General features: G+C 45.7%; 1 long non-coding RNA gene across 1 annotated transcript; it reads right to left on the bottom strand.

Annotated features, from left to right (window-relative positions):
* Positions 1–2,745: 2,745 nt before the first annotated feature.
* LOC105866128 (uncharacterized) lies at positions 2,746–12,505 on the bottom strand. Its single transcript, XR_001151723.2, has 4 exons — positions 11,566–12,505; positions 11,368–11,478; positions 8,513–8,707; positions 2,746–2,928 (listed from the first exon to the last, which is right to left on the bottom strand). It is a non-coding gene; the product is annotated as an uncharacterized LOC105866128 (long non-coding RNA).
* Between the last annotated feature and the right edge of the window lie 276 nt (positions 12,506–12,781).

Raw genomic sequence — 12,781 nt, 5'->3', positions numbered from 1 at the left:
GATGGCCTTTGGTGACATCTGGGTCCCCAAGGCTCAGCTCTCTAGGGCCGGTCCTGGTTTCCTTTGAACCTCTGGCAGTTTTCGTCAGTCTCTTCTCTGAGCAACGCTTTCTCAAGTCATCTGTCAAATACTGGGACTTTTCAGAATCCCATGCTCTGCCTTCTCCTTTTTTCATGAGGGCGTTCCTTCTGCTTGCGAAGCTCACTTGCTCTTCTGTTCTGGTCACGCTCAAATCATCATCTGCTGCCCTGAGCTTCCTCTGGAACTCTGAATCTAAATATCCAGCTCTCTACTGAAAATTGGTACTTGGCATGTACCAGAGGAAACTCAGATCCAACATTTGCAAACTCAACTCATCGTCCTTCTCTCCTCAAAACTGCTCTGTCTACTGTTTCTCAGTGACAGCACTGCCATCCACAGAGCTGTCTGAGTCAGAAATCTGTGTATCATCCTACAATCCTTCCTCCCTCATATTACATGCACTCTGTTTATTCACCTCCCCTCCCCTCCTCTCCCTTCCCCTCCCCTCCCCTTCCCTCCCCTCCTCTCCCTCCTTCCTTCTTTCCTTTCTTCCTTCCTCCCACTCAACAAATACTTCACATATTTTATGAGCATCTCCTGTGGGTCAGTCACTGTCCTAGCTCTGTAGGACTTGGTCCACTATGTCACTAAATCCTCTCGATATTATTCGCAAATGTCTAAGGATTGTATCAGCCCAGCTTCTCAGTTGAAATGACAGAATTCAAAACTAGGAAAAGAAATTTAGCAGAATATGTCAAGGAGCCTCCATAATTGATGGACTAGATGGAGAAATTGACTTGAGGCCAAACTACTAAGAACACCCAGAACCACGTTGCAAATCTGGCTTAGTGACGAAGCATCATCAGTTGCTGTTGCTGAAGCTGCCACTAAAGACTAGATACCAGGAAGCCGACTTGACTACAAACGACCACTGTCACCAGCACCCACGTTGTTCTGGGTTGACAGCCATGCTGCCCTCAAGGCCGAACACGTGGGTTGCTTCCCACATGAGCAGGACTGCCAGCGAGCTCCACATGGAGCCCGTTCCTCATTGGCCTCTTCCTGTTGGAGCGTCCAGTGGATGAAGGCTGCTCGTGGGCTGGTGGCATAGCTGCAAGGGAGTCTGGAAATCATCTGAACTCTCACTTCTATGCCAGAGACTGGAACTCCTTATGTCCTATTTCCCCCCAGACTTCAAAAGACTGTTAGCTAGGTAATGGACAGCCACACACACAAAGTGACAAATTTCAGGTGTAGGACTCCATCTTGGATCCTCCCTTGTCATGGCTAATGCCTTGTCATCTCTCGCTCCTCTCATCTTGGTCTGTGTCCAGCCAATCCCTGCTCAGGCTGCTGGAGCATTTTCATCTAAAGCACAGTGTGAGGTTGAGGGCTCGGGGTCCTTCAATGCACCCCACTGTCCTAGTACATCTGCCCCTCATGTGGCCCTTTGCAGTCTGTCTTCTGCATGGTCTGCACTCTATCACCACATTTTCTGTCCCCCCAACCCCTCCCAACTTCCAGAAGAAGCAGAGGACAGCCACGACACAGTTTCTCAATGGCATTTTGAGGATGACATTGTAACTCCTCTCATGGACCCAGCATAACTTAGGGGCCCAGCAGAAGGTAGGGAAGACCCTGTTGACTGAGGGCAGCTACAGAGCATGCCTGTGGCTGACTTGGGGGACAACTTAAGTGACAGCCTTAAGATATTTCCACTGGACAAGAAATCTCACCACTGGGGGTGACACTTCTAGGTTCAGCCACTCTGTGTACCACTCCTACACCTGATAATCCACTGAGAAGGGACCCTCATGCCTACGACTTGGAAGAAGGGAGTATTTCTGGGTCTGTCTCTGTCTTTCGGCCTTCTTCTCTCTCTGCTTCTCCCATCCACTTCCTGATTCCTAAGCTGGGGCCCAGCACTGCCCCGTCTCCTCTGCCCGCCTTGGCCTGATGCAATTGCACCTGCCAAAGCCGGGGTGGAGGGCAGTGAGCCGTGAGAGAGCAGGCGGGGAGAGGGATTAGGGGAGAGCCTGTCACCCAGTAGGCATGGGCCACCAATCTTAAGTAGAACAGGATGAATAATTGTTTCGGGACCAAAGTCATGATGATAGGGTGTGATCTCACCCTCTGTAACCGCAGAGTCAGAAAAGCAGAGAAATTTTCAAAGAGCACCTTTCCTGGTATTACAAAGGGGAGAAGCTGAGGCTAGAAGCAGCCATGTGCAGCCGAAGCAGCCTTTTCATTCTGTTAGGAGTGACTGGTCTCAGATTGACTTTGGAGGGGGTTCAGCCACCCAAGTCAACCCAGGCCCTCCAGGCTGCCCCGTCCCTGCCCAGCCCTGCCCAATCCCTGATCCATACCGACCAGCACAGGAAGTGCATTGGGAACCTCAGCCCTACCCTGGGTGGGGTTCAGAGTTTTCTCTGTTACTCGGGGCCCCAGGTCCAGTGTGAATATTCCCGTGCTGCTCATGTCTCCCATGCTTTAGCTCATGTGTGCACCTTTCCTTCAACTCAGCTTCCGCCTCAGTTTCCCTGACCAGCTCTCTGTTGGCTGAGGCCTATGATGAAACCTGCCTTATCCAGCTGGGGTCCTGACACTCTTCCCAGGCCCTGGCTGGGCTGTCCTTCAAGTTAGAGACACCCCGAATGCCCGTGACCTTGACACTCTGAGGGGTGGACTTTAAGTCCCATTTCTGCAAATAACACCACAAGAACATTATCAGTAAAAACTATTTATTGAGTGAGAATTGCTGAAGAGTACGTGGAGGTATTTCTCTGTGCTTTGAAGGCAGTGTACTCACTGGCTGAGACTACCTGAGTTCTAATCCTGTATTGGTGATTAGTGGTGGGACTTTGGCCACATTATTCCACATCCTTTCGCAAGCCTCTGTTTTCCCCCCTGTGAAATGGGTATAATGTACATAAGTCAGAGGGCTGTTGAGAGGATTAAATGAGATGATACACATAAAGGGCTTGACACAACTCCCGGGACATAGCAAGTACTACTAATAAAATCAATAGCTAACATCATTTGCTTATTTTTTAAAAATTGTTTCATTAATAATTACTGTATAATTATCACATTACAATATGCAGTCATTTTAAATGACCAATCTAATACATTTTGACAAATAGATATACCCATTAACCCATGAACTACCACCACAATTAATATATGAAATATTTTCATCACCCCTAAAAGTTTCCTGTGACCCTTCCCAGTTGTCATCACCCCCCCACCACACCTACCACTAGCCCCTGATCTTCTTTCTATCACATTAGATTAAATTTATCCTTTCTAGAACTTATAAATGAAATGGTATATTTATTCTTTTCTGTTCTAGCTCATTTTGCTCAGCAAGTTTTGCTGGATTCACTCATGCTGTGGCATGTATCCAATACAGTATTTTGTTCCTTTTTATTGCCGAGTACGATGCCATTGTATGGATTATACCACAGCTTGTGTATCTATTCACTAGAGGCTGGCATTTGCGTGGTTTCTAGTTTTTGTTATTGTAAATAAAGTTGCTGTAAGCAGTTGCATACAACTCTTTGCATGGACAATTGTTTTCATTTCTATTGGGTAAATACCTAGTGAAATTTCTGGGTTATATGGTAAGTGTATGTTTAACTTTTTAAGAAACTGCCAGACTCTTTTCTAAGTGGTTGTACTATTTTAAACTTTCCACCAGCAGTGTGTGAGAGTTCCAGTTGCTCCACCTCCTTGTCAACACTTGGTGTTGTCGGTCTTTTTAATTTTGACCGATCAACTCATCTTAATCAGTGTGCCATGTTTTCTTATTTTGCTTGTATTCTTTGGTGACTAATGATCATTTCATGTACATATTGACAATTTTGTGTATCTTCTACTGAGAAGTGTTTTGCCTATTTAAAAAATTTGGGTGGTTTTCTTGTTTTTGAGTTGTAAGAGTTCTTTATATATTCTTGATATTTGTCCTTTGTCAGATATATGTGTTACAAGTATTTTTTTTCTCATATGTAGCTTACTTTTTGTTATCTTGATGGTGCCTTTTAAAAAGAAGATGTTTTTAATTTTGATAAAGTCTAATTCATCATTTTTTATAGTAGGTCTTTTTATTTTTAGGTGCTATATAATGAATATTTGCCTATCCAATGTTGTAAAGACCTTCTTCTATTTCCTATAGAACTTTATTGCTTTTCAAGTTACATTTGTGATCAATTTTTGGGTTAATTTCTATGTGGTGTGAGACAAAGGTCAAGATTTTTATTCTTCATATTTATTTATTCTTTTTGCATATGCATGTCCAATTATTCTGGTGCCATTTGTGAAAAGGCTGTCCTTGTCCCATTGGATTTTGTTGGCAGAGTTGTCTAAAACCAACTGACCATATATGTATGGGTTTATTTCTGGATTCTCTGTTGACAACACTCTCTGGATCCCAGGAACTCTACTGTAAGTCCTGAAACCAGGTAGTATAAGTGTTCAGAGTGTCCTTCTTTTGCAAAATTGTTTTGTTTCTTCTATGTCCTTCGCATTTTCACATACATTTTAGAATTAGTTTGTCAATTTATTTTTTAAAAAAGCTGCTGGAATTTTGATTGGGATTGCATTGAAATTATAGGTCAGTTAGGGGTAAATTTATATTTTAACAATCTTGAGTCTTCCAATCCATGAGTACAATATAGCCTCCCATCAAATATTTAAATATTTTTTTATTTTCTCTCAGCAAGGCTCTGTAATTTTGGCTGTATAGTTCACGTACATATTTTGTTAAATTTATCCCTAAATATTTCATGATTTTAGAACATATCTGCAAGTATTTTGTAAATGATATTTTAAATTTCAATTTCCAGTGGTCTGTTGCTAGTACATAGAAATGCAATTCATTTCTGTATTTCGACCTTGTATGCTGTGGTCTTGCTAAACTCAGCTCTATCAGCGTTTTTGCATATTCCATAGAATCTTCTCTGTTTCTTTACTTATGACACAGGGATAATGAGAGTATACCTACACCAGAGGACTGCTGTGAAGACTAAATATGGTAACACACCTAAAGAATTTATCTTGGTTCCTGGCACATATGAAACAATGGTAACAAAACTAATAGTACCATCTTCATTACAGGCAAACTCTATCTATGCTGCTAGAAATGAGGATGGGGGTTACTCTTGTGAGGCAATAGTAACCAGAAAGGTGTAGTTTGGAGGCTTCTGGGATTCTGGGAATGTCCTGTTTCTTAAATTGGGTGCAGATTACATAAGTGTGTTCAGTTTTTGTGAAAAACCATTGACCTATGCACTTATATGTGTATTTGTTTGTTTTGTTTTGAGACAGAGTCTCACTCTGTTGCCCAGATTGGAGTGCAGTGGCATCAGCATAGCTCACTGCAGCCTCCAATTCCTGGGCTCAAGTGATCCTCCTGCCTCAGCCTCCAAGTAGCCGGGACATACATGTTTTTTTTTTTTGTTTTGTTTTGTTTTGTTTTTGCATGCTCATTACACTTCAATAACAAGCAAAGACAGAGATGAGCGACTAATGCTCTTTTGAGCACTTGTCATATAACTGTCCCTGGTACACTCTCTTAACAGGGATGATTTCATTTAATCCTGTGAGCTGGGTGCTGCTCTCATCCCCATTTTATAGAAGATGACACTGAAGCTAGATGACATAGATGGAACCAATGTCCAAGTTTACGGAGTGAGTGAGCAGTGGAGGAGGGTGTCACTCTGATCCTTGAGCCCTTCACCACTGTGCCATATGGCCTTGTGTTAGGGTTTGGTTGGAAAGCATGTCATGTAAACCCTTAGTTCCTGTGCCCAGCGGCGGGCTGGTGGATTCCGCCTTACCCAGGCAAGAGGGGGCGGTTCTGGGCAGGGGAGGCAGAAAGGGCAGCAGGAGAGGGGCCAGCTGGTTTCTCTCTCTGCTATCATTCTTCACTGCCCACCTGGTTTCTGAGAACCCATCCACTCCCCACACACATACTGCGTAATTGCCTGATCTGGCCTAGTGAACAGGGCATGGGTGGGCGGACGTTTATCTTTCATTTAAAGGTTGGAATGAAATTGTGGGAGGTGGTGCTCAGCAGGGGAGCAGCCTCAGAAAATGTGCTGACTGGTCCAGACTTATCAGCCCAAAACACATGTTTCTGGTACCTTCTGCCACCCATCCGAGCTTTGCTTTCTTCAGCTGAAGCTTTAATATTGCCAGCTTTACCAGGGCTCTAGAGGTGGCAATCAATGTGAGATAATGCAAGGTTGGGAGTGTGTGGGGGTGCGCGCAGGAGGGCCAGGATTTAAATTCTCTTTCTATCACTTACAAGGTGGATTTTGAGCAAGTTTCTTACACTTCCCTGCGCCTCAGTTTCTTAATCTAAAAAATGGGGACATATTACCTATCCTGTAGTGATGTAGTGAGCCGTCAACTTCATGATAGATATTAAAATACCTAGCAGAAGCACGGAGCGTGGTAAGTGCTTGGTAAACATCAAAATATATGTAAACTATAAAATATCATTCAAGGAGCCGTGGCCTTCTCCCAGTCCTGGGTCTACACGATGCAGGTCCCTGGGGAGAGGCCTCTTGGATGTTGAGTAGAAGAATCCCTCCCAAGAGGCTCACTCCATGCGCACAGATCCATACCACATCTACAAACCCCCACAACATGTGACTGAAATGCAGCCAATTGTCTCTTCTTTGGACCACGTGGTGACAAATAGCCTCTCTGCCTGAGTTGGGCCAGTGTTGGGGTCTCCCTCCCCTCCCCACCCCACCGCAAGATCTAGTCTTGTCCAAGATGGCTGCCCTCTTGCCGAGATATAGTTATCACTGTGCTAGAGGCCAGACAGGGCAAAGAAGAGGGCCAAGAAGGGTGTCTGCTCACAGCTGCGAATTTCCTCTTACGTCTGGGAGAGCTCTGAGCTGCTGGGCTTGGGGCTTCAAGGACCACTTGGCCTTGCAGTCCTGGTGAAAGTGAATCTCCAGGTCTACACCTGAGGTGAGAATAGAGTTTCAGATGCAGGCTGCTCCTGGGCTCTGCCCTCAACTCTCTGGTCTCTTCCTTGGTGACATGTGTAGATGGGCTCAACAGGGCTGGGGCCCACATTTGGACCTGTCCTGCTCTTCTCAAGTTCCCCTAACAGGCCAAGCCCTCTCTCAGCTCCAGGTCTCTGCACATGCAGTTGTTCTGCTCATTCTGCCCGGAACATGCTTTGTTTTCTATTTCCATCCACATTGTCCAATGCTGGTCCATGGCCTATTAGAAACCGGGCCACACAGCAGGGGGTGAGCTGCGGGCAAGCAAGCAAAGCTTCATCTGTATTTAAAGCAGGTCCCCATCACTCACATCACTGCATGAGCTCCGTCCCCATCCCCTGCCTGTTGCAGGTCTTTGGAAAAATTGTCTTCCATGAAACCGATCCCTGGTGCCAAGAAGGTTGGGGACCTCTGGTCTAATGCAATGTCTCTGCATGGACATCATCCCCCTGGGAAGTCCTTCCTGCCCTACTGATCTAGATCAGAGGCCTCTTCTCTGTGTCTCTGTGGCCTGCTCCACTCTTCGTCACAGCGCTGGCGTGCTGTGTACGCAGTGCCGCATTGCAAGTCCTGGCTGCTTGTCAGAGTCTCCCTCCTCACCGCCCCCACCCCCGGCTATCAACTCCCAGAACACAGGAGCTCTATACTCCCAGTACGTGGTGTATAGTAGGTGCTCAACTAGTACTTGTTAAATAAATGAATGCCCCATGTGGGCATCCAAATCTCATTTTCATGTATCAGGTAAGAGGCACCCAGCTTGGATGTTCTTATGTAATAAACTGGAAAGACTCTGCAATTTAGGACTTTATGAAGACAACAAAAATGTTAGTAGAGATACTGAGCACATATTCTAGAATAATAAACCTATATGGGTAATCTGAGGACACTAGATAGAAGAAACTATCCACGATATAGCATGGGGTATTCAAGGGCCCCCTATAAGCTCCCGTTTCACCCTCACATTGTAGCTGGTGAAGACTCAGGGCTAGGAATGGCCAAGGGAATGGGCTGTGTTCTGGTCTTCTAAAGACATATGGCTCTTCCTGCTTATACACATCTGCTCTCACATTACTGTTTGCAGAAAATTCCCAGCTTCTCCTTATGTTCTTTACCCAAAGTTTATTTTAGGGACCATCAGTGATGTTCCTCAACATTCCTAAGGAGCGTTGCTTCCTCTAATATAGTTTGGGAAGTGGTGCCCCCAGCGTAATAGTCAATGGACCACCCCCTCCCCACTGCCAGGTGCCCAGAGCTACACTAATGACCCATAACCTGGGCTTCTAAACTCCCCGTGGTTCAGCCCCCACTGAAGTTGCTGGGAGGAATCAATGGAGCAGATTGCTCTTAGCCTGCCCTCTCTCTGGTGGGAAAAATAACTTCCTGAGGATGGTTTGAGCTCAAAACAGATTACTCCACCAGGTAGAAACAGGGCCACTATGGCAATAATTCATAACTCTGTTAAGTGTTACCTTCTTCCACACTCCTGTGGCAGTTCATCCTGCATCGTTCACAGCTATGCTCAGTCTTCCTCTTCCTTCTGACTGTGGCAGGAAATCTGATTGGCTCATCAGCATTCATTCTACCACACTGACAAATCCTCAACTCTGAGCTAGGTATAACAAGGTGAGTAGGACACCAACCACTGTTTTTGAGGAATTCAAAGTCTAGATATAAAACATTAAAAAAAAAATAAGAATAAATGGGAGTTGTTTTTAGTGGATAGCAAGGACAATGGCATTCCAGGAAGCACGTGCAAAGGCACTGTGGCATAAACATGTCTAGTGTGCTCAGGGAAATGGAAGACATCCAAAGTGACAGAACTCTGGGGGAACCTGGGAGAGATGATGGCTGGAAAGGCTGAAGGGTCAGGCTGTGGCCAGAATATCTGTCAAGCTGCTTATAGGCAGAAGAGAACCCTGGGTACTCCCAAGCAGGGCGTGACATTGTTAGAAGTGAGCTTCACAAAGGGAGCTTCCCGGCAGCTGTGAAGGGGAAGGGCTGAAGCAAGGTAAGAAGAGAGGCAGAGGTGCCAGGGAGGGAGCTGTGAAAATGCTCACCCACGGACAGCTATTTTCAGGGAAGAGAATCCTGACATAAGCTAGTTTTGAGAAAGATCTCTTTTGCAGGACGAGTTTGGATTCCCTGCTTGGGTCCCTTGTCATGATCATTAAATGACCCCAAAGTTCCTGCACAGGACAAACGCAGATCCTAGTGGCCCCAGGAAGGGAGGATCAGTGCCAGCCACAGTATCCGGAGTCCTGGGAAGGATGATCACTTCCACCCTTTCTCCACCCTCCCAGGCCATTCCAGGATTGTGTCTTATCCCAGGAGCTTCGGTACGAGTTGGAGGAATTGCAGACTCACTAGTTCCTGGTGTATGCCAGTGGCACCTGGCTGCATTCGCAGAGAAACTTTGGAAATGTTCTTCCCATTGAGACATTTTAACCAACATCAGAAAATTTAGTCGCACTGATCTGGTCAACTGGTTTTAGTGCTGACCTCGAACAAAATTCTTCCAATCTTTTGGCATCTGTTTCTCTACTGAAAATAGGGAGGGCAAAGGAAAATCTAAGGCCTTTCTGCTTTCATTTGCTTCTAGGTTTAAATTCTAGGCTCCTGGACTTGTCCCCTTCAGGGCTCATGAGTAGCTAGGGTTAGCTGTGACTGATTGACCCTCGTGACCTTCTTTGGCAATATCCCACTAGAAGCTTATGCTGTGTTCTTGAAGTCAACTTTCTCCAAACTCACTGGCTGTGTTCATTTTTGTTGACTCAAGAGGGCACCCATGTTAGGCTGTAGAGGAATTTGTACACGTATTTTGTAAACGTGATGAAGATGCAGGTTGTGTTTTTACTTGTCATTGGAAAAGAGGGAATATGGGTGTGTGTGGATAGCTGGTGATGAAAACTTGGCCAAGGAACTGGGTGTGGCTTCCAATACTTGGAAGATGGACTTTCATTCCTGGGTCTCTTGTATTTCAACTCTTGATTTTTACTCCATAACAATTCTTTAAATTTCAGCGTTTCCCAGATTCTACTCTGAGAATTCCCTTTTCATCCCAGAATTCCCTTTTCATCCCTCTCTCTGGGTTCCATGACTTTCTCCAAGCCAAACTTCGCCCCTGACTTTTGAATGTGTTCCCTGTCTTCTGGGAACTTCCTCTTCTATGTCCTGCAGCTCCTCTAACTCAGCAAGTTCCAGCCTGAATTGATCCTCTTTCCTGCCAAACTTGCTCCCTCCTCCTCTGCTCCCTGTTTCAGGAATGACACTGTTCTCCACCCAGACACCGTGGATAGAGCCTGGGAGTCATCCGGGACTCCTCCCTGATCCTCACGCTGGTGTTCATCAATCACATCCTGCCTGTTTGGCCTCTAAAACATGCCTGGAGTCTCCTCTGTTCTCTCCAGACCAGGGACGGCTCCTCACCCAAGTTCACTTGGTGCCAAGGTCAGAGACTCTCCTCATCTGCTGAATAATTAAAATAACCTCCTCCTATTTGGTTTCTCACCCATCTATCTCCCTCTCTTCCTGTTTGCTTTTCCCTCTATGGCTATAGTGATTGTCCTAAAACCCCGATTCCAGCCATAACTGTCTTTTAAAACTTGAGGTCTTCATGGCTTATGGAATAGAGTTCAAATTCCCTAGCTTGACACATGCAGCCAATCAACCCTGGCTTTGCTTTTGGGCCCAGCCTCCTATGCTGACCTTCCGTAAGTGCATGCTATTTCAGCCACAAGAGGCCACCTGATGTTTCCTGGATGTGCCTTCTCCCATCAAAACTCCTTCCCTGGCCGGGCGCGGTGGCTCACGCCTGTAATCCTAGCTCTCTGGGAGGCCGAGGCGGGCGGATTGCTCAAGGTCAGGAGTTCGAAACCAGCCTGAGCAAGAGCGAGACCCTGTCTCTACTCTAAACAGAAAGAAATTAATTGGCCAACTAATATATATAGAAAAAATTAGCCGGGCATGGTGGTGCATGCCTGTAGTCCCAGCTACTCGGGAGGCTGAGGCAGCAGAATCGCTTGAGCCCAGGAGTTTGAGGTTGCTGTGAGCTAGGCTGACGCCATGGCACTCACTCTAGCCTGGGCAACAAAGTGAGACTCTGTCTCAAAAAAAAAAACCCAAAAAACAAAAATCAAACTCCTTCCCTTTCACACACTGTCCCTGCTGCTTGGTTTGCCTATCCTTCTAGTACTCTTCTACTGGACCCTGCTGACCTATGACCCCTGTTGACCTCTCAAACCACATCCCTTACCATTCTTTCCCTGTTTTTGTGCAACCTTCACTGCTGGCACCCAGGGCAATTATCTCACCCCTGGCTCCTTACCACATGTGAGAATCTCCTCCAGTGGCCAAGACTATATATTCCAAGGGCTTTTGGGATGGCCAGTGGGTCCTCCTCACTGATGCCTTCTGATGGATGCGTGATGTGCTCTTCCTGTGGACAAGGGGCAGATGTTCCTTGTAAATGGGACCATTCTTCTTGCTTTTTGCCTAAGCCCCTCACCTTTGCTCCCACCGATACCTGTGAGTGGAAGGCAGGAATGTGGCCAACATTGAAAGAGATCGCATTCCCAAAATGCAGCCATCGTGCACCAAAGAGTTCTTGATGTGGTTGGAAGATATGTTATTCTATGCATAAGTTGTAAAATTCTGAGTGGTCAAATTCGACATAACTGACAAATGGATGATCATTCACGTTTTCCTACATTTTCTGAGTAAGGCTTGCATTTGTAGTCTTCATCAGTGGAGCTTACTATGAATCTCTGAGTCACTGGAGGCCAGCATTCCTAGGTGGCACGACAGATGACGCAGCATTGTGAGTAATGAGGTAACTGGCATTAAACAATGCTACCAGGGAACCGCATAGGCACGGAGATATACATTGTTCCCAAACAAGCAGGTTCTGAAACGTCATGGCATTGTGAGTTTACAGCATTGCTACTTTTGTCTTAGGGTGGAGATACAAAATTAGCCAGAATCAGTACATTTAAAAATAAAATACACAAAGAAATGTGTGTTAGTGAGGATTCTCCAAAGAAACAGAAGTAATAGAATACATATACACATATACACATTAATTTATCTATTAATGTAGATAGACAGATGGATGTGTACTTATATATTTATTATGAGGAACTGGCTCACATGACTATGAGAGCAGAGAAGTCCCACTATCCGCTCTCTCAAGCTGAAGACCCAGAAAGCAGGTGGTGTAACCCCCAGCCTGAGTCTGAAGGCCTGAGAACTCGGGGAGCCAAAGAGGAAAATTCTAGTCCAAGGGCAGAAGAAGACTCACGTGCCAGGTAAATCAGACAGGCGGGAAGAAAAAGAGGTGAATTCCTCCTTCTTCCACCTTTTTGTTCTATTCAGGCCCTTAAGGAATTGAATGATGCCCACTCACACGGGGTAGGGCCATTGGCTTTCCTGAGGTCACCAATTCAAATGCTCATCTCATCCAGAAACACCCTCACAGACATATCCAGAAATGACGTTTAGTCAGGTATCTAGGCACCCATGGCACAGCGAAGTGAAGTTGACAAACGGCATTAACCATTGCAAGATGGTTGCTGGACACGAATAGGAAGAGCTGACACCTGGACACTGTGAAAAACCTTCATGTGCACTGATCGGACAATAAATAAGTATGTTATTCCCTCTTCTTTGCCCATTTCTGTAAGTCTTCCTTGATGAATCACTATGCTTCACACATGGGCCCATGAATTTTTGTAATATACTTT

Source organism: Microcebus murinus, chromosome 16, assembly GCF_040939455.1.
Source record: "Microcebus murinus isolate Inina chromosome 16, M.murinus_Inina_mat1.0, whole genome shotgun sequence".
Taxonomy (NCBI): domain Eukaryota; kingdom Metazoa; phylum Chordata; class Mammalia; order Primates; family Cheirogaleidae; genus Microcebus; species Microcebus murinus.
This window is presented reverse-complemented; position numbering and strand designations above follow the sequence as displayed.